General features: G+C 40.6%; 1 protein-coding gene and 1 pseudogene across 1 annotated transcript in view; both read left to right on the top strand.

Moving 5' to 3' along the window:
• The window catches only part of PPM1E (protein phosphatase, Mg2+/Mn2+ dependent 1E), a 196642-nt gene that overhangs the window by 132582 nt on the left and 39691 nt on the right, over window positions 1-24369 (top strand). The window lies entirely within an intron of this gene.
• Window positions 1796-1976, top strand: LOC128571303 (uncharacterized; annotated as a pseudogene).

The raw sequence follows: 24369 nt of genomic DNA, 5'->3' as shown, positions 1-24369 counted from the left end.
TGTGACACTACAGCACTCTACTGAGAGCGACATAGTGAGACTCTGTCTCAAAATAAATAAATAAAAATAATAAAAGCTGTCAGACCCTGGTCACATAATTTATTTGTTATATTCGTAAAAATAACATAAAATCATGATTAAAAATTCAAGTAATGCAGAAAAATGACAAGTACAAAGTTTTAAGGTACCCAAGCTTTTCATTCCTACTACAGAAAAGTGGGTGCTATCAGTTTATTTAGAAGTATACATACATGTCACCATCTAAATGCCTTTTTTGAAGGCTAATACTATTTTGTTATTTGCTTCTTTCTCTTTTTTTTTGAGAGAAGATCTTGCTGTGCTATCCAGGCTGAAGTGCAATAGTGTGATCATAGCTCATTGCAGCCCCAAAATCCTGAGCTCAAGCAATCCTCCTGCCTCAGCCTCACAAGTAGCTAAGACTATAGTTGCATGCCGCCATATCTGGTACTTGGTTAATTTTTTAATTTTTGTAGCAACGGAGTCTCACTTTTCCTACCAAGTTGGTGGAACTTCTGGCCTCATGTAATCTTCCCACCTGGGCCTCCCAAAGTGTTGGGAGTACAGATGTGATCCACTGTGCCTGGCTGCTTCTTCCTCTGAACAATATATCTTGTACACCTCTTTGCAACAGAATATATACAGGGTATCCCAAAGTCACCCATAAAGTCACCATACATAAGGAAAATGGGAAATTATAGCTAAATGTACTTTTATGTGTAAAATACTCATTATAAAATTTTACAAAATATTCTCTGTGTGTTGACCACCTCTTTGTAAAATTTTATATTAATGGCACAATTTAATAGATGGATATGTGAATATTTACTGTAATATTTTAGTTCTTCTGTACATTTGAACATTTTGATAATAGAATACTGAGAAGGGGAAAAAAGCATTTCATACCCTCAAAAGCAATTCCGTTTTTATTTATTCCATGAAGAGAAGCAAAGTAAGCAGTAACCTCTGAAAGTTGTCACTTGCTTATTATGTTTTTGACTGGATATAAGTTTTCACAGAAAGAATATGAAACACTGCTGAGTTTCTTTATATTATCATGTTATTTGGCTTTACATACACCATTGGGAAGTTAGTTTGTTTAACCTCAGTTCATCATTTAAAATCTTGTTAGTTTTGGAAAGTCTTTCTTTTTTTTTTGTAGGGACAGAGTCTCACTGTACCATCCTCGGGTAGAGTGCCATGACGTCACACGGCTCACAGCAACCTCTAATTCTTGGGCTTACGCGATTCTCTTGCCTCAGCCTCCCAAGCAGCTGGGACTACAGGCACCCGCCACAACACCCGGCTATTTTTTTGTTGCAGTTTGGCCGGGGCTGGGTTTGAACCCGCCACCCTCGGCATATGGGGCCAGCGCCCTACTCACTGAGCCACAGGTATCACCCTGGAAAGTCTTAAATATGGAATATATTGTATTATTTTCAATATCAGAAATTTGGCCTACTACCCTGTTTCCCCAAAAATAAGACCTACTTCCAGGAAAGATAAGACGTCCCCTGAAAATAAGACCTAGTGCATCTTTGGGAGCACACCTGAAAATAAGACACTGTCTGGGGAAACAGGGCACCTCTTTTTGGAGAATTTACTTAAGGTTCTATAATAATTTATAAGAATCAAGTACCTGCAAGGCTGTTTGTTGGAATTTCTGCATAATCATGTGTGATTAAAATGAAGTAGGAAAATAAATTACAATCACTTTTCCTCCCTTCCTTAAATTTTGGTGAAGGCAGTTTTTTACACATATGTTATTGAGAGTAGAAGCTTTGCGCAGTGGCAGTATCGTAGCCAATGAGGTTTATCCGAGGCGCGATTATTGCTAATTGAAAACTTTTCCCAATACCCCGCCAACAGTAGAAAGAAGCGATCTCTAATTTGCCACAGATTTTGCCCAGCTTTAGGGATCATTAGGATTATTGGAATAATTTTTTTTTCTTTTGAGACAGAGCTTCACTATGTCACCCTTGGTAGAATGCCGTAGCATCACAGCTCACAGCAACCTCAGACTCTTGGGTTTAAGCGATTCTCTTGCCTCTCAGCCTCCCAAGTTAGGACTACAGGCACCTGCCACAACACCCAGCTATTTTTGGGTTGTAGTTGTCGGTGTTTGGCAGGCCCCGCCTGAGTTCGAGAACCCACCAACTCTGGTGTACGTGGCTGGCATCCTAGCTGCTGAGCTACAGGCACCGAGCCGGATTATTGGAATAATTTAGAGGGCAGGTAGGAAAATGAAAGGTAGTTATAAATCCTTTATAAATTGTGTTGATTTGACATTAACTCTTTATTACTCAATTGTTACAAATTTATACTTAATCAGGATCTCTAAATTCCATTAAAAATTAAACAACAATTGAAATTTAAGATTTATGGAGAACAAGTGGAGGACAAAATGACTAATACAAGGTCACAGCATAAATTAAACAGCATAGAGTTATAGAACTACTGATTCCTCACATACCAGCTTTCCTTCTGGAATTGCTTCTCTCTCTAATTTATTATGTTTCATAGTTGAATGTATTTGATTCAACTCACTAAATATGCATTCCTTTAGGAAGATATTGTTTTATATTGTTTGCTATATGAAAGAATCAAGATACTTAATACATGTGTTTATAAGAGTAATTATAACTGTCTCTCTGAAAACCAGTTCAATCTCTAGTAAAAAATATGAGCTCAATCAGTGTAACCTGGCTTATTGTACCCGCAGTGAATCCCCAACAATAAAAAAAAATATGTATATGAGCTCATTACAGATTTTAATTTAAATGGTATAATAACAATGATACTGTCTACTCCTCTCAGAAATCACCAGAATAAAAAATTAGGAGAAGAAAGAAAAATGTAAATATCATCTTCAGTAAGAGTAGGAGATACCTGTAACACCAAATCAGAAAACTGAGTAAGGCTGCCAAATGCAACAAGGAAGGCCAAATGTTTTTTGTTTTTTGTCTTTTTGGAGACAGAGCCTCAAACTCTTGGGCTCAATTGTTCCCAACACCCAGGTATTTTCTTTTAGAGATGGGTCTCTTTTTTCTTCTTCTTTTTTTTTTTTTGAGACAGTCTCATTTTGTTGCCCTCAGTAGAGTGCTGTGGTGTTGCAGCTCACAGCAACCTCCAGCTCTTGGGCTTAGGCAATTCTCTTGCCTCAGCCTCCCGAGTAGCTGGGACTACAGGTGCCTGCCACAACACCCGGCTATTTTTCGGTTGCGGTTTGGCCAGGGCCAGGCCACCCCAATCCGCCACCCTTATTATATGGGGCTGGCGCCCTACTCACTGAGCCACAGGCACTGCCCTGGGGTCTCCCTCTTGCTCAGTCTGGTCTCTAGCTCTTGAGCTCAGGCAGTCCACCCACCTCGGCCTCCCAGAGCACTGGGATTACAGGCAAGAGCCACTGTGCCTGGCCCAAATGGGTTTAAGGAAAGGATGAGAAAAGATGCCTACATCTGCCCATCTTAGTAAAAGCCAATAGAGTATATTCTCCAAAGAAGTTGGTGTGTGCTGAGGAGCAAAAATCATCAATTTTGGAACTAGTAAGAGGCTACTAGAGGGAGCTTCTCAATACCTAGCCAGTCACCAAGGAGGAGGAGAGGAGGAGTGAGTGAAGAATTAGAAATACACCATATATTTAAAAAAGGTGTTGTGAGGAAAGAAGCCCTATATTATGAGCAGCTTTGTAGTTACCAATTATTTGTTGGCTGGGGAGAAGTTAAGAATAAAATAACTGCCTCAGACAACCATGGATCCTAAGGCATGTCATTGTGAACTAGGGAGAATTCTTGCTATGCTAAAACATAGTCTTGCCACTTCTTCACATGAACTTCTTAACAAATAGCTGGCCCAGGAAGAACAGATTATTAAGGAATCAGCAGGGAATTTATATAAAGAGATTATAATAAAATAGTTGAAAAGAACAAAACAAAAAAACAAACAAAAAGAACAAAACAAAAAAGCAAATGCCAATTGAAAAACTGCTGAATAGTGAAAAAACGGCTGGTGAAAGTTACAATAAAATATATTGCCTTGAATAATAGCAAAACTTTATTATTTATTTCTTTTTAGAGAGAGTCTCACTTTGTCGCCCTTGGTAGAGTGCCGTTGTGTCACAGCTCACAGCAACCTCCAGCTCTTGGGTTTAGGTGATTCTCTTGCCTCAGCCTCCTGAGCAGCTGGGACTAAAGGTGCCTGCCACGACACTCAGCTGTTTTTTGTTGCAGTTTGGCCGGGGCTGGGTTTGAACCCGTCACCCTCTGTATATGGGGCTGGCACCCTACTCATTGAGCCACAGGCGCTGCCCCAGAACTTTATTTTGTAAATACTTTGATAAAACTATTACAGAAAGCAGAGATAAATGGAGGAAGATTTGGTGCAGAAGAAAAAGCTTTAGGTAACAGAAGTTAGGAAATAAGTGGAAGAGAAGAAATGTCAGTGAAATAAAGGACATATTGAAAGTGCAGAAGGAGAATAGACATTTCCAAAAAACATAGTAAGGGACATGAGAAAATTGAGAAAAATAACCAAAATGAAATGGAAATTAACCACGTGTTAAAAGGAATAGAGAGCTGGGCAGTGCCTGTGGCTCAGTGGGTGGGGCGCTGGCCCCATATACCAAGGGTGGAGGGTTTGAACCCGGCCCCAGCCAAACTGTAACTAAAAATATCCAGGCATTGTGCCTGGCGCCTGTAGTCCTAGCTGCTGGGGAGGATGGGGCAAGAGAATTGCCTAAGCCCATGAGTTGGAAGTTGCTATGAGCTGTGACACCATAGCACTCTACCAAAGTGATATTCTGTCTCATAGAAAAAAGGATAGAGAGCCGATGTTAGATGTGGAACATGGAAAAATAGAATAGTTGTCTCTGAAGAATAAAATTCAATAGAATATAATAAAATCTAAAGATATTTTTCAAGGAAACTATTCAGAAACAAATGCAGGCTTGACTCTATAGATTATGAGGGCACATTATGAGTCAGGAAAAATTTACATAGAATAATTATATCAAGACACGACCTAGTAATGTTATTAGACTGCAAAAATTAAAAAATTACTCCAAAGAAAAGAATGAATACATGAGAGGGAGAAAGATTTGGATTGACTTCAGAATTCTCAGAAAATTTCAGTGCCGGAAGACTGTGGAGCAATATAAAGTCCTCAAGGAAAGAAAGGGTGACCCCAGATCTAGTCAGACTGTTGTTCAGATTAAAAGGCAACAGACATTTTTGAACAGAAAATATAATTTCTCCGATGCTTCTTGAGAAACCATTACAGTACACACCCCAAAAAAACAAGCAATAAAGAAAATAGAGACCAGATGGGAGCATGGACTCCCTAGGATTGTGTTGTTTACTATTCCAGAATGGAATTTACATGTTATATACTCTGATAGCATATATAGTATATGTACCAAAATAATTGGGAAGAACAGAGTAAGACATAGTAGAAGGTAGTAAAAGTAACAGGATATACTTAGTAAAATCTAAAAACCCAGTTAATAAAACAAGAAAAAGGAATAGGACTAGGACACAAATGATCCAGCACTGAAAAGCTCCATAAGGAAGTCTCAAGATGTCATTTGTACACTAGGCCTAGTCCAGGGAGTTTTCCTAAAGAAAAACAAAAAAGAATTGCTTTATTGGTGCATATAAAAAATATTACCATTGAATAGTATGCCATAATAATGTTGGAGCATTTGGAAAAAAATATAGGTGTATTGGAAACAAAGCAAATGAGAAAAATGAAGCAGCTAGACAAGGTGGTGTAGGCCTATTGTCCCAGCTACTTGGGAGGATCCTTTGAGCCCAGGAGTTTGAAACCAGCATAGGCAACATAGGGAGACCTCGTCTCAACAAGAAAACAAACAATGAAAAACATGAAGAGTTATCAACTGTAGGAAAAACAAAATATAGTCATGCACTCCATCATGATGTTTTGGTCAATAGCAGATCACATATAAAATTGTGGTCTCATAAAATTATAATAGAGATTCCCTATGCAGGTGTAGTATTTTTATCTTTTTTATGTTGTATTTTTACTGTACTGTTTCTTTAAATATGTTTAGATACACAAATACTTACTGTTGTATTAGGTTGTTTACAGTATTCAGAACAGTGACATGCTGTATAGGTTTATAGCCTGGGAGCAATAGGCTATATACCACATAGCCTAGGTGTGTAGTAGACTGTATCATCTAAGTTTGTATAAGTGCACTCTGTGATGTTCCACAATGATGAAATAGCCTAATGATGCATTTCTCAGAATGCATTCTGGTTATTAGTGACCCATGACTGTAGTCATGTAGAAAGGAGTTGTGGTCTTAGTATACTATTTAGCAGTTTATGCTATTCATATAACTATAACATATTTTATTTTATTTTTGTTGTTGTTGCAGTTGTCACTGCTGTTTTTTTATTTTTTTAGCTGGCCCCGGCTGGGTTCAAACCTGTCAGCCTCGGTGCATGTGGCCGGCGCCATAACCACTGAGCTACAGACACCATGCCAATTATAATATATTTTAAAACTTACTGGTTTAACCAAATATTGGGAGAACTGAGTGAGGGGAGAGTAATGTGTATGAGAAAGATCAATAAGAGATATAGTTAATATTGATAAAGCAAGAACTCAAAAAGAACTAAGATCTTTTCTACCATGGAGGAAGATAATACATCTAATGCCTAATACTGGAAAATTAAGAGCTATCAGTATAAACATTTTATTTAGAAAGATGGAAACAAAAGAATGGCTGGAAGAGTTTAGTCTAGAGCTTTGAGGAAAAGACAGAAAGTCCTTTAGTACAATTTGACTTTTTTTTTTTTTTTTTTTTTTTGTAGAGACAGAGTCTCACTTTATTGCCCTTGGTAGACTGCCGTGCCATCACAGCTCACAGCAACCTCCAGCTCCTGGGCTTAGGCGATTCTCTTGCCTCAGCCTCCCCAGTAGCTGGGACTACAGGCGCCCACCACAACGCCTGGCTATTTTTTGTTGCAGTTTGGCCGGGGCCGGGTTTGAACCCACCACCCTCGGTATATGGGGTCGGCGCCCTACTCACTGAGCCACAGATGCCGCCCACAATTTGACTTTTTTTAAGAGATAGGATTTGACTCTGTTCACCCAGGTTGTTGATTTTTTTTCAACAATAATGTGGGCTTGGCGCCTGTAGCTCAAGTGGCTAAGGCGCTAGCCACATACACCAGAGCTGGTGAATCCAGCCTAGGCCTGTCAAACTATGACAACCGCAACCAAAAAATAGCTGAGCATTGTGGCGGGTGCCTGTCGTCCCAGCTACTTGGGAAGCTGAGGCAAGAGAATCGCTTAAGCCCAGCAGTTGGAGGTTGCTGTGAGCTGTGATGCCATAGCACTCTACCCAAGGTGACAGCTTGAGGCTCTGTCTCAAAAAAATAAAATAAAATAATGAGGCATGTATTACTTTTTTTTTTCCCTACTTTTTGGGGATGGGGTCTCACTTTCTTACCCCTGGTAGAGTGCTGTAGTGTTACAGCTCACAGCAACCTCAAACTCTTGGGCTTAAGCAATCCTTTTGCCTCGGCCTCCCATGTAGCTGGACTACAGGCGCCAGCTACTACACAATGCCCAGCTATTTTTAGAGATGAGGCTGATCTCAAATTTGTTAGCTCAGGCGATCCACCCACCTCGACCTCCAAGGGTGCTAGGATTACAGGCATGAGCCACCGCGCTGGCCCTTACTTTTTATTACTGAATTTATTTTTTGAGTCTTACTCTGTTGACCTGGATAGAGTGCCATGGTGTTACAGCGCACAGCAACCTTAAACTCTGGGGCTCAAGTGATCCCCTTGCCTAACTTTCCTAGTAGCTAGGCCTATAGGTTTAGGCACCTGCCACAATGCCAGTTTATTTTTCTATTTTTAGTGAGAGTGGAGTCTTGCTCTTGTTTAGGCTTGAGCTCAAGCAGTCCTTCTGCCTCAGCCTCCCAGATGCTAGGATTACAGGCATGAGCCACCATGCCTGGCCACTTTTTAATTAAAATAAATGGATAAATATATAGTCTGTGTTCATGGAAAATAGGAGCTCAGATCCAGGAAACATGTTTCCCTCTAGTCATGATGTTGTTGGCAAACTATGTAACTTTTAGCAGATGATTTTTTTTTTAGAGACAGAGTCTCCTTTGTCATCCTCACGTCATAGCTCACAGCAACCTCCAGCTCTTGGGCTTATGCGATTCTCTTGCCTCAGCCTCCCAAGTAGCTGGGACTACAAGCACCTGCCACAACGGCTATTTTTCTGTTGTAGTTTGGCCAGGGCCGGGTTTGAACCTGCCACCCTCGGTATATGGGGCTGGTGCCCTACTTACTGAGCCACAGGTGTCGCCCTTTTAGCAGATGTTTTATAATTCAGTTTTCTCTATCAAAATGTGAATAATTTGAGGTGGCTCAAGCCTATAATCCTAGCATTCTAGGAGGCTGAGGCAGGTTGAGCTCACAAGTTTGAGACCAGCCTGAGCCAAAGGGAGACCTTATCTCTAAAAATAGAGACATAGATTTTTTACATCAATATTGTATTCAAAATGTGTATGTTACAGCTTATGACCTAAATTAACATTCAGAAATAGTAATATGTATTATTAGAGTCATTAGAGTCCTATGTCTATTTGTGTTTCAAAGGATAATTATGAATCATTTTAGTAAGGCCCTTGCTTTCTTTTTTTTTTGTAGAGACAGAGTCTCACTTTTTATGGCCCTCGGTAGAGTGCCGTGGCCTCACACAGCTCACAGGAACCTCCAACTCCTGGGCTTAAACGATTCTCTTGCCTTAGCCTCCCGAGTAGCTGGGACTACAGGCGCCCGCCACAATGCCCAGCTATTTTTTTGTTACAGTTCGGCCGGGGCCGGGTCTGAGCCCGCCACCCTCGGTATATGGGGCCGGCGCCCTACCGACTGAGCCACAGGCGCTGCCGGCCCTTTCTTTCTTAAGAAGCGACAATAAGGCGGGTGCGATGGCTCATGCCTGTAATCCTAGAACTTTGGTAGGCTGAGGCGGGTGGATTGCTTGACCTCAGAAGTTCGAGACTAGCCTGAGTAAAAAGCAAGACCAAGTTTGTACTAAAAATAGGAAAACTGAGGCAAGAGGATTGTTTGAGCCTGAGTTGGAGGTTAAAAAAAAAGAATTGACAAGCATTGCAAAATATTGGCTAAAACTAAATTTTTTTTTTTTTTTTTTTTTTTAGAGACAGAGTCTCACTTTATCGCCCTTAGTAGAGTGCCGTGTCACAGCTCACAGCAACCTCTAACTCCTGGGCTTAAGTGATTCTCTTGCCTCAGCCTCCCAAGTAGCTGGGACTACAGGTGCCCGCCACAGCGCCTGGCTATTTTTTGTTGCAGTTTGGCGGGGGCTGAGTTTGAACCCCCTTGGTATACAGGGCTGGCACCCTATCCACCAAGCCCAGGCACTACCCTAAAACTAAATTCTGTTTTTGTTTTTTTTTTTTTGAGACAGAGCCTCAAGCTGTCACTCTGGGTAGAGTACTGTGGCATCACAGCTCACAGCAACCTCCAACTCCTGGGCTCAGTGATTCTCTTGACTCAGCCTCCTGAGTAGCCGGAACTACAGGCGCCTGCCACAACGCCTGGCTATTTTTTTGGTTGCAGCCATCGTTGTTTGGTGGGCCAGGGCTGGATTCGAACCTGCCAACTCAGGTGTATGTGGCTGGCGCCTTAGCCTTAAAAACTAAATTCTTATATATGCTTTTGAAATGTAAATACATTATCTCCTAGTGGTAAGGACTAAAGATGCTTATAGAAGTGAGGCCTCAGCATAAACTAATTATTTGAGTTGACAACAAGAGTGTAATTGCTGTTTGCTAATGGTTATCACCAATTTACTGGTATTAGCCCAAAGGCCTATATGTAACAACTAAACATTATGTTATATGGGATACTCTTGCGTAAATATATTTTCTACTCTTGGCTGGGCGCGGTGGCTCATGCTTGTAATCCTAGCACTCTAGGAGGCCAAGGTGGGTTAATCACCTGAGCTCACAAGTTTGAGACCAGCCTGAGCAAGAGCCAGACTTCATCTCTAAAAAATAGCTGAGTGTTGTGGTGGGCTCCTATAGTCCTAGGTACTCAGGAGGCTGAGACAAGAGGATCGGTTGAGCCCAAGAGTTTGAGGTTGCTGTGCGCTATGATGACACAGCACTCTACCAAGGGTGACAAAGTGAGATTCCATCTCCAAAAAAAAATTTTATATATAAATAAATACATATTCATTTATATGTAAATATGTGTAAATATGTATTTATTTATATATAAATGCATGATTTTATATAAAATATAAACTACATATTCATTTATATGTAAACATACATGTAAATTTACATAAATTACATCTTTATATGTAAACATACATGTAAATATATATTTATATATAAATGCATGATTTTATATGAAATATAAATTACATATAAATATATAAAAATTAAATATATAAAAATATATAATTTTCATATATTTTATATGTATGCATTTTTTTTTCTACTTGTAGGGAACATTCAGTCTAAGGAGTTAGGGAATGGCTTAAGCATATATAAATCAGAAAAACAATAGTTGATTCATTCAACAAATACCTATTGAGCCCTATGTGTCAGGCATCAAGGACCAAAGCTGACAAAAATATCTACAGTCAGTGGAGGAGCTGTAGAGATATGCAATAAACATAATAAATAAGAAATGTCGGGCGGCGCCTGTGGCTCAGTCAGTAAGGCACTGGCCCCACATACTGAGGGTGGTGGGTTCAAACCCGGCCCTGGCCAAACTGCAACCAAAAAAAAATAGCCAGGCATTGTGGCGGGCGCCTGTAGTCCCAGCTACTCGGGAGGCTGAGGCAAGAGAATCGCTTAAGCCCAGGAGTTGGAGGTTGCTGTGAGCTGTGTGAGGCCACGGCACTCTACCGAGGGCCATAAAGTGAGACTCTGTCTCTACAAAAAAAAAGAAATGTCTATAGTGTATTAGAAATTGATAAGAGCTATGCAACAAATAAAAGACTTACAATATAATAAGATTTAGAAGTGTGGGGAGAAAAGGAAGAACCATCAAAGGACATTAAGAGGACAGAGCCCCGTGAGTGATACAGGAGAGAAGTCCAGAGAAGAAAGTTTATCAAGGAAGAGGGAATGATTTATTTTATTTATTTATTTATTTTGAGACAAAGTCTCACTCTGTCACCCTGGGTAGAGTGCTGTGGTGTCACAGTTCACAGCAACCTCAAACTCTTGGGCTTAAGTGTTTTTCTTGCCTCAGCCTTCCAAGTAGCTGAGACTACAGGCACCCGCCATAATGCCCGGCTATTTTTTTGGTTGTTGTTGTCATTATTGTTTTAGCAGGCTGCGGCCGGGTTCTAATCCACTAGCCCTGATGCATGTGGCCGGTGCCCTAACTACTGAGCTATGGGCACTGAGCCGGAAGAGGGAATGATTAATAGGTAAACATTTCTGAGTGAAGTGGACCTGAGGACAAACTGCAGGATGTGGCAACAGGAAGATGACATTGGTGATACTAACAAGAGCCATTTCAGTAAAGATGTGGTATTTAATTCCTTGTGGTCATAGAGGAAGGATGATAAGGAAGATAACTACTGCTAAGCGCTCTTCGTTTTGTGATCTTGTGACTCTAGTGATAGTTTGATCTTTGGCGAACTTGTAACATCTAGATTGCTATTCATGAAAATTTAGGATTCTGTTTGGTTTGGCTTGGATGTGAGCCTGGTCATTGTGCTCAAATGGTTGGTAAGCTTATAAAGATAGCTGCAGTAGGGAATGAGATTTCTGTTGTGAGAACCCCAAACCCTGAACTATAGGAGCTAGCCACTTTGGGAGGTTACATTATTTAGGTTTACAAAAGCTAATGAAGAGAACCAGTGATGCGTGGGCAATGCAATTGACTCCAGGTGACATTCCTAGAGGTTGCTATAGAAAGAATGAAAACAGCTTAAAGAGGAAAAAATTTAGCCCTGATTATAACTCCATTTAGTCCACTAAGAGAACAAATATTAAGTCAAATGGAGAATTTGGCTTATTTTTAGTTTAATGTATTATTCTAGATTTAGAATTCATATGATTAACTGGGGTAGGGGAATGATCAGAAATTCAACATTTAACTGCTGTCATCCTAGCACGGGCATACTGAGTAGATAGCATCATAATATGTGGGCTGAGATGAGGCTGCTCCAGACGAATCTCTCTCAAAGTTAATTGATGGAAACTTCCCACCTTCAAGATTTTTTATTACCTTAGTAAGTCTGTGCCAAGACTAAAACACAGCTGTGGGTGCTGTGCAGCCACCCACATTGCCAGTGTCAGGAAGGAGGTTCTTTTAAACCTCTAATTTAACTAATAATGACTTTAGTGATTTGTGTAGGTTTGGTATTGTAATGAAAATGCTTCCTGGCTTGGTTTATAACATGAATTCAGTTTGCAGTCTTAAAATGTATATTGTCTTAAAATGCATGTGGAAAATACTGACAGATCAATTTAGAAAAAAGATCTAACTAGAATACTATCCTGTCCATTTAACAGAACTTGTCTACCCATGTTATCTGAAAATAAATACAAGATGGCAGTTTACAGTACTGAAAGAAAGCGAACTTTTATTATTTAATTCCAATCAGACCCCTTTTCTTTTCTCTAATGGAAAATAAGAATTCATTGGACTGATGTCAGCCTATAGCATGGAGATAGAATAATACATTTGTAAATAAATATATATATATTTTTTTTTGTAGAGACAGAGTCTCACTTTACTGCCCTCGGTAGAGTGCCGTAGCATCACACGGCTCACAGCAACTTCCAGCTCTTGGGCTTATGTGATTCTCTTGCCTCAGACTCCAGAGCAGCTGGGACTACAGGCGCCCGCCACAAGGCCCGGCTATTTTTTTGTTGCAGTTTGGCCAGGGCTGGGTTTGAACCCACCACCCTCGGTATATGGGGCCGGTGCCCTACTCACTGAGCCACAGGCGCCGCCCCAGTAAATAAATATTTTTTTAAAGGTTGGAAATAGTGTTGTTTTGTTTAAAATATAAAATTTCACAACTAGTTAGTAGCAATTTTTTTTTTTTTTTGGAGACAGAGTCTCACTTTGTCACCCTTGGTAGCATGCCATGGTGTCATAGCTCACAGCAAACTCAAACTCCTCACTCTTGTCTCAGTCTCCTGAGTAGCTGGCCCACCACAATGCCTTGCTGTTTTTGGAGACAGGGTCTCGCTCTGGCTCAGGCTGGTCTCAAACCTCTGAGCTCAGGCAATCCACCCACCTCAGCCTCCCAAGTGCTGGGATTACAGGCATGAGCCACCGCGCCAAGCAGTAGCAGTGTTATTTTATATGAAGTTTATGGAATAGGCATGACTCTTAGAAAAACAAGCTATACAGAATCTGAAGGATTCTTTCCTAACTATTGGATTCACTGCAAGGATTGAGTATTTTATCAAAATAAATATCCAATATTTAAGATATACCTAGTACATAAAACAGAGTATTCTTTTTTATTCTTTTTTTTTGCAGTTTTTGGCTGGGGCTGGGTTCGAACCTGCCAACGCTGGCATATGGGGCCAGTGTCCTATTCCTTTGAGCCACAGGTGCAGCCCAAAACAATATTCTTAAATTATTTACAGAAAAAAATAGTTTGTTTCCACTCTACTTGACTATGTGAAAACATTTGTTTAGATCAGAAGTGTTTGTTTATACTTTTAAACTGTCTTTGTCCCATCTTGGAAATTAAAAATCTTTCTTGGAATAGAACTATAGAAGTATAATTTTCAGGTTGGTCATTTGTTTATCATCTTTTGAGAAATGCCCTTTTAAAAATCAGGTTGTTTTGAGGTTTGTTTTCCTATTGAGATATTTGATTTTATGTTTTGGCTATTAATCACTTACCAGATAATGTCACAATCCCATTTCTGGGTATATATCCTAAGGACTTTATTTATTTATTATTTTTATTTTTATTTTATTTAACTCTTGAGCTTAAGCGATTCTCTTGCCTCAGCCTCCTGAGTAGCTGTGACTACAGGCACCCACCACAATGCCCAGCTATTTTTTTTTGGTTGCAGTTGTCATTGTTTAGCAGGCCTGGGCCAGGCTTGAACTTGCCAGCCTCAGTGTATGTGGCTGGTGCCCTACTCACTGAGCTACGTACAGGCACTGAGCCTATCCTAAGGACTTTAAATCAGCATAAATATCTGCACTTCCATGTTCATTGTAGCACATTCACCACAGCTGAGATATGAAAAAACCTGTGTCCACCAATAGATGAATGGATAAAGAAAATGTAGTCCATATATACAATGAAATATAATACTATTCAGCATTAAAAAAAAGAAGGATATTCTGTCATTTGTGACAACATGGATAAAAGATACTATGCTAGGTGAAATAAAAGGCAGGGCTGCGCCTGTGGTTCAGTGGGTAGGGCACCGGTCCCATATGCCGGAGGTGGCGGGTTCAAACCCAGCCCCAGCCAAAAAAAAAAAAAAAAAGTTGGATGGCGCCTGTGGCTCAGTGAGTAGGGCGCCAGCCCCATATGCTGAGGGTGGCGGGTGTTCAAACCCAGCCCCTGCCAAACTGCAACAAAAAAATAGCCGGGCGTTGTGGCAGGCACCTGTAGTTCCAGCTACTCGGGAGGCTGAGGCAAAAGAATCGCCTAAGCCCAGGAGGTAGAGATTGCTATGAGCTGTGATGCCACAGCACTCTACTGAGGGCGACAAAATGAGACTCTGTCTCCAAAAAAAAAAAAAAAAGGCACTGAAAGACAAAAAAAAAAAAAAAAAGAATTTTTAGATGTGAAAGAGACTTTAGAGTTGTTTTATCCCAGTTTCTTGATTTTCTAGTTGAGGAAACTAAAACCCAGAGAGTTTAAGCATCTTTTCTGCAGTTACCCAGATAGAATTAGAACCCACCTTTTTATTGCCTATATTTCTATTATAACCTCCTATTTCCAACAAGATAATTGAATAGTAATTAAATAAGTTGGCAGAACATTTGTTCGTTGTTTTTGTTTTTTGAGTTTTGTTTTGTTTTTGACATGAGATCTTGGCTGGAGTGTAGTGGCATCATCATAGGTCACTGCAATCTCAAATTCATGGGCTCAAGTGATCCTCCTGCCTCAGCCTCCCAAATACTGGGACTACAGGCATATACCAGTGTGCCTGGCTATTTTTTTCTGTTTTTGGTAGAGATGTGGTATTGTTCTTGCTCAGACTTGTCTCGAACTCCAGGCCTCAGCAATCCTCTCATCTTGGCCTCACAAAGTGCTAGAGATTATAGGCATGATCTATTACATTGAGATGATTGACAGAAATTCTAAGTTTCTCCTAGCATGTAACCATGTATGTTTGGGCTCCAAAGTCAATAGTGATCCATAATTATTCTTCATAATAGTTTTTATTTTTGTGGTAACTTGGAGAAATCACAGTGTCTGAATTAGAAATTATGATCTTAAGAGTTTGAGGTTGCAGTGAGCGATGATTGGGCCATTGCACTCCAGCTTGGGCAACAGAGTGAAACCCTGTCTCTAAAAAATTATTTTAAATAATAAGTTAAAATGGCCAGGGTGGTAGCTCACACCTGTAATCCTAGCAGTCTGGGAGGCTGAGGCAGGAGGATTGCTTGAGCTCAGGAGTTTGAGACCAGCCTGAGCAAGAGTGAGACCTATTTCTACTAAAAATAGAAAAATTAACCAGATGGGCTCGGCGCCTGTGGCTCAAGCGGCTAAGGCGCCAGCCACATACACCTGAGCTGGCGGGTTCGAATCCAGCCCGGGCCCGCCAAACAACAATGATGGCTGCAACCAGAAAAATTAACCAGATGTTTTGGCAGGCGCCTGTAGTCCCAGTTACTCAGGAGGCTGAGGCAGGAAGATCACTTGAACCCACGAGTTTGAGGTTTTGGTAAGCTAGGCTGATACCTAGGCACTATAGCCTGGGCAACAGACAGAGTGAGACTCTATCTCAAAAATAAATAAATAAATAAATAAATAAATAAGTTAAAGTGATTTCTGAATATCTGAGATATCTATGAATGCGCAAGTAATAACAGCCTTTAACAAGGATCCATATGTAATAAACTCCTACAAACACTGTAAAGAAAATGCTAAGGATTCTCCTGTGACTTGGCCTCATTACCAAATCTAAATAAATTAATACTAATCTAGAGCATAAGAAATGATCGTGTCTAGTAGTAAACTTCTCTGCTAATACACTATTTCTGATAATTGGGTATTTCTTTTTTTTTTGTAGAGACAGAGTCTCACTTTATGGCCCTCGGTAGAGTGCCAATGGCCTCACACAGCTCACAGCAACCTCCAACTCCTGGCTTAAGCGATTCTCTTGCCTCAGCCTCCCAAGTAGCTGGGACTACAGGCGCCCGCCACAACGCCCGGCTGTTTTTTGGTTGCAGTTTGGCCAGGGCCAGGTTTGAACCCACCACCCTCGGTATATGGGGCCAACGCCTTACTGACTGAGCCACAGGCGCCGCCCAATTGGGTATTTCTTATAATGATTTAGTATCTGTCTCTTTCTTAAATATGGTCCCTAAATACTAAAACAAAGTAAAATAATTTGTATTGATAATATTGCTAAACTATTTTTTTTCCTTGAGACTCTTTCTGAGACAGAGTCTCAAGTTGTAGCCCTGGGTAGAGTGCCGTGGCATTATAGCTCACAGCAATCTCAAAACTCCTGGGCTTAAACAATTCTCTTGCCTCAGCCTCCCAAGTAGCTGGGACTACAGGTGCCCGTCACAACACCTGGCTATTTTTTGTGTTGCAGTTGTCATTGTTGTTTTAGCAGGCCGGGGCTGGGATCAAACCTGCCAGCCTCTGTTATGTGGCCAGTGCCCTACCCACTGAGCTATTACATTGGGCACTGCCCAATATAATAAACTGTTAAAGAGCATTAGGATATAGTTATATTTTTATAATTCAAAATCTTCTACCAAGCATGTTTCTAGCTATGGCTATTTTTGAAATAGAATTGAGGAAGCAGGAATGGTGGCTCGTGCCTGTAATTCTAACATTTCAGGAGGCAGTTTAGAAAGACAGTTTAAGGCCAGCCTGAGCAACATAGTAAGACTTCATCTCTACAAAAAAATAGAAAAATTAGCCAGGCGCAGAAGCATGCCTCTGTAACCCCAACTACTCCAGAGGCTGAAGCAAGGAGGATTGCTTAAGCCTGGGAGTTTGAAGTTACAGTGAGCTATGATGATGCCACTGCATTCTAGCTCAGGCAACAGAGTGAGACTCTGTCTCAAGAAAAAAAGGCATTGAGAAAGCAAGATTGACCTACCCAGATAAATATTGGGAGGATCAAGATGATGCTACCCAATGTGTGTAGCAGGAAAGAGCCATTAGAACATTCATGAATCTGGGCAGCTCCTGTGGCTCAGTGAGTAGGGCACCGGTTCCATATACCTTGGGTGGTGAGTTTGAACCCAACCCGGGCCAAACTGTAACAAAAATATAGCGGGGCATTATGGTGGGTGCCTGTAGTCCCAGCTACTTGGGAGGCTGAGGGAAGAGAATCGCATAAGCTCAAGAGCTGGAGGTTGCTGTGAGCTGTGATGCCTCAGCACTCTACTGAGGGCAACAGTGTGAGACTTGTCTCAAAAAAAAACAAACAAAGAACATTCATGAATACAAGTTTTGTGGGGTTTTTGTGTGTGTGTGTCTGAACAACACTTACTGTTACTTAGAACAAGACCCCATGCTTTGTTGATAGAGCTCAGTTTATGAAAATTTAATGGGGCCTGGATTTCAGCTTTTTAATATGTAACATTGAGAAAGCATACACAGAAATTCAGATATGCATTCATGTATTCCTTAACATAAATAGTTTTAATGAAGTGGAATGTTTTACTTATGTGACTAAACTTAAAAATTAAAACTAAATTGCCTCCTAATTAATGACTTCTCTAAAGTGTTCAAAAAGCATTAATGTCTATAATTTCCATAAGACTTAGGTAAAAAAAGACAAGGATTTTATCTTTATGAATATGTAAAATCTGTACTTTGATGCGTAAATCTGTACAAAGAAAGTAACAAATTGGTGTATATGAAAACACCTTTCCTTTTGTTCTCAGGATGTAAATTGCTTGAAGGTAAGAATGGAAAACACTTCAAATATCTATTTATATATATCAAGCAAAGGATTGTTCTTAGACTAACAAGGGTCCTAACAAGATTAATTTGACTTTAAAAGATACAATCTCCCAAAATGATATATACTGCAAAAGCTAAAAAATTTCTAATCATTCTGTACTTCAGCAGTGTTATCAACACGATAACATTTGTGAGCCTAGTTTTCCAAACTTCCACAAGTATTGACCCTCTTCTGACACAAATTTGCTATGCTTATTATGTTTGCCAAACTTTAAAATCTTCTATATGAGGATCTTTCAAGCATTTTAAGAGAAATGATGAAAGAAAGCAGTTTGCCATCTTGTTACCATGTTAGTTAGTACTGGTAATTCTCTTAAAATGACAAGTGTTAATGATAAGCTTTTATTTGAGGTGTATCAAATATTCTCTGATGTGACTATGCTTTAAAATATATTTGCAATTCTGATTTTTCAGAAATAATCACTTTCAATTGAGAGTCAAAACCATAAGAAGTTATTCATGCTAAGTGTTATAGCTTTCTGACATGTAAGAATAACTGATGTGGGTGAAACGTCTAGTTTGATGTTTTATATCTAGCTATTAGTCAGCTAATCCTCTCCCCTACTTCACTGAAAATATTTTCATTCTGTCTGACAAAAGTAAAAAATTATACTAACTGTGACTAAAAATGTACTGCAGGTGACACATTAATGAGACTAATAGTTCTTCCTTATTTTCTAAAGTTTTCAAATTCTTACCTTTGGTGAACTCTGCAGAACAAATAATAAAGGAATTCAGATCATTTTTTTTAGTGTAAATTTAACAACAAACAAAACCAGCGAACGTAAATTTAACAACAAACAAAGGAACTAGGTAAATGATATAACTAGTTGCCCACCCAAGAGTCAACATTCGGAGGTGGTCAACATAAGCAATTTCCATTGAGTACATGTGGTGCCTGTCTGGTCTATAAAAATTAGGTCAATTTAAGGGCTGACGCAGTGGCTCAAGCCTGTAATCCTAGCACTCTGGGAGGCTGAGGCGGGTGGATCGCCTGAGCTCGTGAGTTCAAAGACCAGCCTGAGCTAGAATGAGACCCTGTCTCTAAAAATAGGCAGGCTCATGGGTGCCTCTAGTCCCAGCTACGCGAGAGGCTGGGCAAGAGAATTGCTTGAGCCCAAGAGTTTGAGGTTGCTGTGAGCTATGATGCCACAGCACTCTACCAAGGGTGACAAAGTGAGACTCCATCTCAAAAAAAAAAAAAGAAAAGTGGTAGCTTTCAACAAAGTTTTTTCACCATAATTAGGATTTAGTATATAGTTACATACACACACATATACATGTATGTATATACTTAGCCTTGCCTCATACATCCTATTGGGTTTCCTTCTTTTAAAATTTCTGGTCACAATTCATACATTGATTTCATTACTCACTAATGGATTATAACATGCAATGTGAAAAATACTGATGAATATAAAAAGAATCTTCTAAATTTTTTTTCCTTTGGGGACTTAGAATGCCATTTTCTGGGCAGCGCTTGTGACTTAAAGGAGTAGGGCGTCGGCCCCATATGCCGGAGGTGGCGGGTTCAAACCTAGCCCTGGCGAAAAACTGCCAAAAAAAAAAGAATGCCATTTTCTGTTTCTGAACCACTCACTTCTTTGGTCTTACCTAGCCCTTGTTATCAAAATTTATATCAGCTCCAAAACCTTGTACACAGGCATCCTACTCTTAGACTATAATGTTTTGACTTAGATTTTGTGCCTAAACACTCCCACCTACAATTCTTTAATTACATTCAGACCACATTGATTTACAACTCAAGTCTGTTCTTTCTTTCTTAGCCAACTTAGAGTCCATGGTCCAACATTATAATCCCATCCTTAAAAAATGGTCAATTCCCAGATTTCTCTTTCACTTTATGGTACTACCTTGCAAAACCCCAAATCTTAATGAACTAGGCAATTCTTTCCATCTACACATGTGCCAGCACATTGAGCATAGAAGGAAAAAATCATACTATTTGAAAAACTTGTTTCTTTCAAAAATTACCTCAAACTTCCAACAAACTCTTAACAATGTCTGACAGGGCAGAGGTTTTGTCTTTTTTTTTCATATATATTATATATGTCCTGAACACTAGAACAGTGCCCAGCACATAGTAGGCCTCAGCAAATATTTGTGGAATCAAATCATTAAATGGGAACATCCCTTTTTCCTGCTAACAACTCTAAAGACCTATCTGTATCTGTATCTATTTTCTTCTTTGTCCAACTAAGGAAGTGTGCTTCATTCTGTCAAAGGCAAGTATTTCCACATGTACATTGGGTCTCATCTCTTCTTGCCTGCTCAAGAACATTGCTCCTTAGGTCATCTCTTCTACTCTTGCATTATCTAACACTTTTTTTTTGCAGTTTTTGGCCAGGGCTGGGTTTGAACCCGCCACCTCCAGCATGTGGGGCCAGCACCCTACTCCTTTGAGCCACAGGCACCACCTCATTATCTAACACTCTTTATTGGATCAGTTCATTTCATATACAGTCAGACTCTTCTAAAACCACCACTACTTTCCCTTTCCCCTGAAGCCTATCAGTTACTGCCCCATATCTCTGTTTCCCCTCTGCTAAACCCACTTGCCTCCTACTCCCTAATTAACCCATTCTAGTCTGATTTTCACTTCCACTTTTCAATGGTTCTTGACAAAATTGGTGGTTTTTTTAGCATCTTTATTGAGATACACTTCACAGACCATAAAAGTCACCCATTTAAGGATGGGCACGTTGGTTCACAGGAGTGCTGTAATCCTAGCAATCTGGGAGGCCAAGCTTGAGCTCATGAGTTTAAGACCAGCCTGAGCAAGAGTGAGACCCCATCTCTAAAAATAGCCAGGCATTGTGGTGGCCGCCTGTGGTCCCAGCTACTTGGGAGGCTGAGGCAAGAGAATCGCTTGAGCCCAAGATTTTGAGGTTGCTGTGAGCTATGATACCATAGCTCTCTACTGAGGGCAACAAAGTGAGACTCTGTCTCAAAAAAAAAAGTCACCCATTTAAAATGTACAGTTTGTAGCCGGGCGTTGTGGCGGGCGCCTGTAGTCCCAGCTACTTGGGAGGCTGAGGCAAGAGAATCACTTAAGCCCAGGAGTTGGAGGTTGTTGTGAGCTGTGTGAAGCCACGGCACTCTACCGAGGGCCATAAAGTGAGACTCTGTCTCTACAAAAAAAAAAAAAAAAAAAAAAAAAAAAATAAAATGTACAGTTTGGAGCTGGTATGGTTGGTTGTTTATGCCAGTTATTCCAGTAGTTTGGGAGGCCCAGGTGGGAGGATAACTTGAGGCCAGGAGTTCAAGACCAGTCTGATCAACGTAACAGGACACCGTCTCTACCAAAAAAAAAAGTTACCTGGGCATAGTGGCACATGCCTGTAGTTTTAGCTACTTGGGAGGCAGAAGCAGGATTGTTTGAACCCAGGAGTTGGAGGTTGCAAGTGGGTTATGATCAGGCCACCACAGTTCAGCCTGGGCGATAGAGTGAGACTCCATTTCTTTTTCTTTCTTTCTTTTTTTTTTTTTTTTTGTTGCAGTTTGGCCGGGGCTGGGTTTGAACCCACCACCCTAGGTATATGGGGCCAGTGCCCTACTCACTGAGCCACAGGCGCTGCCCGAGACCCATTTCTTTTTTCTTTTTTTTTTTCTTAGAGACAGAGTCTCACTTTATCGCCCTCAGTAGAGTGCCATGACGTCACACTACTCACAGCAACCTCCAACTCCTGGGCTTAGGCGATTCTCTTGCCTCAGCCTCCCGAGTAGCTGGGACTACAGGCGCCTGTCACAACGCCCGGCTATTTTGTTGTTGTTGTTGTTGCAGTTTGGCCGGGGCTGGGTTCGAACCCACCACCCTCAGCATATGGGGCTGGTGCCCTACCCACCGAGCAACAGGCACTGCCCGAGACCCTATTTCTTAAAAAAAAAAAAAGTGCAAAACTTCCAGCAGCCACCTGAAAAAAGATGGCAGCCAAGTAACATTTTCTGTGCAACCGGGCGCAGTGAGAGTGGAGAGAGAAGACTCCAGGCATATCTGGACGGTGGGTTTTGCTCAGAGGCTTCCCTTTGGTGACACAGGAAGCCAGTGAGAGACTTCTGGACCCCACGAGGAGGACAGAAGCGGTGGAAAATCCGGCAAGTGGTAGATGCATTTGTTTGGTCAGAGGCTGCCTGCAGCTGTACCCATAGCACCAGTGAGACTGCAAGCAGGAAAAGCCTTACCTGTGGGCTGTTTGTTTTGGTTTTCTTGGACTTGGGCACTTGATTGAACTGCCTTGGGAGATCTTGGGCCGGTATGTGCAGACTTTGGCATTGTCTGGGGGCCCAGTCTGAGCCGCTGAGCTGCTGAGCCGGAAAGAAGCTAATATCGTTCAGCTGTGAGCTGCCCACACGGCTGCTGTGGGAAAGCTGCCCCTGTGTGTTGCAGCCCAGAGATCAGCTGGGAGACCTTGGACAAGCAATCTAGTGACTGAGCTGCCCTAAGGCAGGGACTGAGACGCTGGGGAAGTAAGGAGATCCAAGTGTGGCAGATTAACAGCCTTGGCCCTCAGGGGCAAAGTGGGAGTCTGGACTTGTGTACTGGATAAGCAGGCAGCCACACCAGGAGAGATCCCAGGGTTAAGTGCTTTCCTTGGAAAGCTTTTGCTTGGCCAGGGTTCATAGTTTGGTGTGTCTTTTAAGTGGGCTGAGGAGACTTTTGGGCTCCCAAGCCTGCTGGGTCTGAGAGATCAGCAGAGGCCTCCAGTCTCCGTCTCGTACAGCTGTATCAACATTGTGATTAACATCCTATGCCTCAGAAGATCACCTGTTGCCTGGACAATATTCAGCAAGATATATATATATATATATATACACACATATATATACATACATACACATATATATATATATATATATATATACACTGTTTGGTATATATACTGAATATATATATACTGTTTGGTTCTTTGATTTTAGGGTTTTTTTTTGTTTTGGGGGGTTGGTTTGTTTGTTTCTTAATTTCAACATTTTTTCCTTGGCATTTTTCTTGTTTTCCTTTTCTTTCTCCCCCCACTATTCTAGTTTAAATACAATCTTCTACTTTTGCCTTTTTTAACAATTAGAATTTCATTTTTGCCAGTGTTTCTGCCTCTATTATTTGTTTTTTTCCCCCAATGTTATCCCATGAGGGTTCTGCTTGTTTGTTCTGATTTGATTTATAGAATTTTTGGCTTTCCTCTCTACCTGGTGGAGGTGGAGGTACTGTGTCTGATATGGCTGGCAAAGAGCTGTTGACCTCAAGGAAATCAGCCAACTCAGCACCCCCAGAGGTTGGGGGTCTTCAAGGTTGGGTCATAGTACCCTACTATACATCTATATTACTCCTATTTCTTTTGTTCAGTGTTTCTTCTTTTTGTCAATATTTCCTTTTACTCACCCCCTCTTCTTTCTCTTTTTTCTTTATTTCTTAAATATTTTTTCCCCTCTTGCTTTTCAATTTTCTCATCCTTCTGGTCCTGTACTAAAAGAACTCATTAAGACTTTAAAGATCAAGAAGAAGTGAAAGGATAATTAGGGTAAGAAAACAGATACAAGGAAGCACTCATGAAGAATCGGCAGAAAAATCCTGGTAACATAAAATACCCATCCAGAGTAACCCCTTCTAGGGATCACACTACAGCAGAGGACTCCTCCTATAAAGAAATGTTAGAAATGACAGAAGGGGAATTTAAAATACAGATGATGAAAACAATGAAGGAAATTGCTAAGAAAGTGGAAAACAATCAAAAAACAATGAAGGAAATTGCTGAGAAAGTGGAAAATAACCAAAAGGAAATCCAAAAACAGAATCAAATAAGAGATGAATGATATGAAGAATATAGAAAGGATATAGCAGAGCTGAAGGAACTGAAGCAGTCAATTGGGAACTTACGGATGCATTAGAAAGTATCAACAACAGATTAGATGATGCAGAAGAAAGAATATCAGAGATAGAGGATAAAGCTCTTGAGATAACTCAGATAGTTAAACAGGCAGAAAAGAAGAGAGAGAAAGCAGAACGTTCACTGACAGAATTATGGGACTCTATGAAGCATTCAAACATATGAGTTATAGGTATCCCAGAAGGGGAAGAAGAATGCCCCAGAGGAGTGGAAGCCATACTAGAGAATATTATAAATGAAAATTTCCCAAATATCACCAAAG

Source organism: Nycticebus coucang, chromosome 18, assembly GCF_027406575.1.
Source record: "Nycticebus coucang isolate mNycCou1 chromosome 18, mNycCou1.pri, whole genome shotgun sequence".
NCBI classification, from domain to species: Eukaryota; Metazoa; Chordata; class Mammalia; order Primates; family Lorisidae; genus Nycticebus; species Nycticebus coucang.
Note: the sequence above shows the minus strand (reverse complement) of the source record. Positions and strands in the feature narration are given on the sequence as shown.